Here is a 4,254-nt window from a genome sequence, read left to right on the forward strand (position 1 = left end):
CAGGGGCTCATTCACGACTTACACGAACTATGACTCAACAGAGAATAAGAGCTTTAGTTTTCGGCTCGTCGGGATAGGGGTAAAAGAAAAAGAGATTTTCGTCGTTTATGGATCACTCGAATAAATGCCGTAATTCACGAAACGGAGTATTCATAGTTATAACCGATTCATACACAATCTGTACAAAGAAGCAATTACTTCTTAATCGAAAAATACTTGCACAAATAGCTCTATTAAATAGGAGTTGTCTTTATACGATTTCAAATGAGATCAAAAATGAGGGGATTGGAAGAAATCCAAAAAAATATTTGAAATAGAGTTCTTAAGTAGAATAAGCTCGGGAGGTAGAGTAGAAATTAGTATTATAAAAAAAGTCGTCAAAACAAACGAGGGTATATAGTCGCTAAAAAAAGACTTATTCTTTTTCTTTTCGACGATTCTTTTTTTTTTTTTTTTTTTATATGACAGAAACACGTAACAATCAAATTTTGATTCTTGATTGGATTTGTCGAACAAAATATTAACCTCTTTTTTAATTCCTTCAGATTAGTTATTCAATTTAAGAATAAGTCTATTTTTTTTTCTGGTTCTAAGGCTAGTAGTTCTAGGGGTCGACGCACTTCTTTCAAAATTGTTTCTGATTATTAAGAAAAGGTAACAAAGATAAAATACGAGCTTGTTTTATAGCAATAGTAATTAATCGTTGTTGTTTTAAAAGTTCTCTATTCACCCGTCTAGATAATATTTTTTCCTTGTTCACTAATAAATCGACTAATTAAACTCATGTTTCTATAATCAATCGATCCCCCGATTGGATCGGGGGCAAACGCCGACGAAAAGATCGCTTGGATTTAGTAAAGGTCGCTTAGATTTATTCATAATTTTTTATTCCTTACCTATAAAATCCTATTTTTGATCGGATCAAAATAAAACGATTGCTATTTCTATATAGGATAGAGTTTCTATATAGAATTAAGAATATAGGATTTGATTTCTTTCTATTATTTTATTTGTTTATATTTATATATATGTAATAATACGTATACTCTCATTATTCCTGTTCTTAAAATAAAATTTGACATACAAGCACTCAATTTTATCTATTTTCTTAATTTCCCCATGAATTGTATGTTTATAACAATAGGGACAGAATTTTCTCAATTCCAATCGACTAGGAGTGTTATGCCGATTCGTTTGAGTAATATATCTGGAAATTCCAGCCGATTCTTTCTTAATATCATTTCGAACACAACTGGTACATTCCAAAATAATGTTACTTACTCGAACATCTTTACCTTTGGCCATGAAACCTCCTTTGGATTTATGATTCACCCCCAATCTTCTATTTTAATTTAGGGTCCATAAAGAACAAGAACAAAAAAAATAGAAGCTGTTAATTAACTCAAAAAAATGTCTTAATATTTCGTTGCAATGAAGATTAATTAGTATTAAATAAAAAGAAATAATAAGTAATATAATGATTTTTTGAAAACTATATTTCAAATCTTTGTACAGTATTTTTTTAAGTATCTCGTAGGATATCTTTCCCTAGCAACACTTTTTTTTTAATTGGATCCTGAACCCTCGTTTTTATGACCTTTCGGCCCCCCCCTTTTTTTTTTTCTAATTCTTTTTTAGAATTAGAAAAAAAAGGGGGGTTATTCCCCCGATCGTTGATCGTATCTCTAAATTTTTTATCCTTTCTGATGTTAATAACTAGAATTAAAAAGGGAAATGTTAATGCATCTGGAAAAAAACGATTAATCTCTATTAAAACCTGCTAACGAAACGAACCATAGAGTACTTAGTACCGGTGCTACGGAAAGATATGTTTTTAGATCTCGCATTTGAAATCCTCCTTCTTTCTTCTTTATTGTATTACAATATATATAGTAATATATATAACTATAGATGTACATGTAGTTAAGAAGTTTCTTGTATTGTATATGTAACCCCCCATTTTCAAAATTAGAATTGAAATATTGTCTACTAGAACGATCTTATAGATTCCATTTTCAAATGGAAACGCCTTTTTATGTAAATTTGAAATTGATAGGATTTGCCTAAAAAAGTAATTTTTTTAATTATACTTATATATATGTTTGTTATCTGATATGAACAAAAAAAAAGAAGGATGTGGAAAACAAGATAGGAATTGTTTACAATGACACGTGTAACCAATCGAAAGGGATGTAGCGCAGCTTGGTAGCGCGTTTGTTTTGGGTACAAAATGTCACGGGTTCAAATCCTGTCATCCCTACCTAATTACTGCTCAGAAGAGCAGTAAAACGAGGAATCCATTTTAGATTTATCTTTTTTTATAAAATTGGACATACAATAATTCTATGAATTTTATGATATACTATGATATAGTATATACGTACAAAATCGATTCGAGTTAAAGAATGTCCTCTTTCTAGCCTTTCGTTTTTTTATAAAAAACAGAAAAGCGCTCTTAGTTCAGTTCGGTAGAACGTGGGTCTCCAAACCCAATGTCGTAGGTTCAAATCCTACAGAGCGTGATGTCACTCTTGTTTATTAGATTGTGTCAAAATTCCACTGTTCGCAAATAATTGAGCAGCAATCTGAATTCGACCTCCCGCATATGAAAGCAAGAAGGAGGTCAGTCAAAAAAAGAGATGTTAATTAATCAAAAGTCCAACTGATCAACACGTCTGTATTGTAAAAAGCAGTTACGAATAATCCAGCCAAAGTAAAGGAATTAGACCTAAGACGATTCCAAATAAAGAAACTTCAATCATTTCAATTTTATTTTGTTTCATTTTTGAAAGGGAGAAAAGAGAGGTACTATCTATTCCTAGCTCTTAATCTGTATTGCCGACGAATCTCAATGACCAAAATTGGGTAATAACACGGTAAGGAACTATCGAACATATGAAATACCATATAAATCTTTTTTGATCAAAAAAGTTCATTCAATTAATTTCAAATAAGTCGTATTTTGCTTAGACCAATAAATAGAAACTGAGGTTATAGTTAAAGCTGCTAGTAGAAAACCGAAATAACTAGTTATAGTAGGCGGAAGGGACTCAATAAAATATGTTTTTTTATACATATTTTTCTAAAGTACTTCCCGAAGTTTCAATAAAAAAATTTTTTAAAGTAAGATAGATACAAATACTAGTTCCAAGAATCAAAAATTAAATTGAAATTTGTGAGTTTTATCAAGCATTATCGGTGGTATGAACAAAAAATAGAGAAAAAGAAAAAACGAAATTCATCGTCTTTGGCATCTGCACCATCTCAGGATTCAGAATTCACGTAACTGATTCATTGAAAAACTCTTTAAGAATTAATAAAAAAAATAATACATAAAAAAATAACTCTATTATATAACTTCAGTTAAAACATAGAACTTTTTTTGAATAAACATGTAAAAATTTTTAAAAAAGTTGTTTGATTCTTTTTTTTTTTAAGTGACCTTAGAACCTAGAATATGCCCCTTCTACATTTATTCAAATTGAAAATAAATTTTTTTGAATAAAGTAGATTAATATAGTAGAGCGTTTTCTTCATTTAATCTATGAAATTAAACAAAAAGCAGTATCCTACACGGAGAACGAGATCAGTCAAAAAAAGAGTTTATTTATTTTAACTAGATTTTTAAAACTTGTAATTAGCAATTTCTATTATCGTTTCCTTTCTAGGTTTTAGGTTTTTTTCTTTCGATATTATATAGAAAATAAGTGAAAAACCCATCATCTTTGTAGTTAGTTAAAGAAAGAAAAAACCTTTAAATTGAATACAACAAAACAATGCACGCATTCCAAAGATTTAGTATTATTATTTTTTTTATTTGTTGTTCTTTTGAATTGATCCAAAACTATTCTTCCTTTTCTTGTTACTGGAAATTAATTCCTTAAAATAAAATGAAATAAAAAGCAAAAACGGGGGGGGGTCACATTATCATTACAAAAAAATATCTTCTACAATTGCTGCATATGCAACAAAAATGAAATTGATGGGTTTTTGGATTCAATTGACTTGGGACCTATGAGAATTTCCTTAATGAATTATTAGAATTAGAAACCCACCCTCTTGAATTTTCATTTTAATCTAATCTTTAGTTTATTTTCTAGTCCAAAACAAATAAAGGATCAAAGCCCCTATAGATTACAGATACAGGAATTTGAAGAAGGAAACATGGTTATCACTCGACAAGCAAAAAAAAAAACGAAATAAATTATCTAACACTTCAGTTCTATACTAATTCAAATGGCGTTGCTGTGTCAG

Source organism: Brassica napus, unplaced genomic scaffold (genome assembly GCF_020379485.1).
Source record: "Brassica napus cultivar Da-Ae unplaced genomic scaffold, Da-Ae ScsIHWf_3003;HRSCAF=3790, whole genome shotgun sequence".
NCBI classification, from domain to species: Eukaryota; Viridiplantae; Streptophyta; class Magnoliopsida; order Brassicales; family Brassicaceae; genus Brassica; species Brassica napus.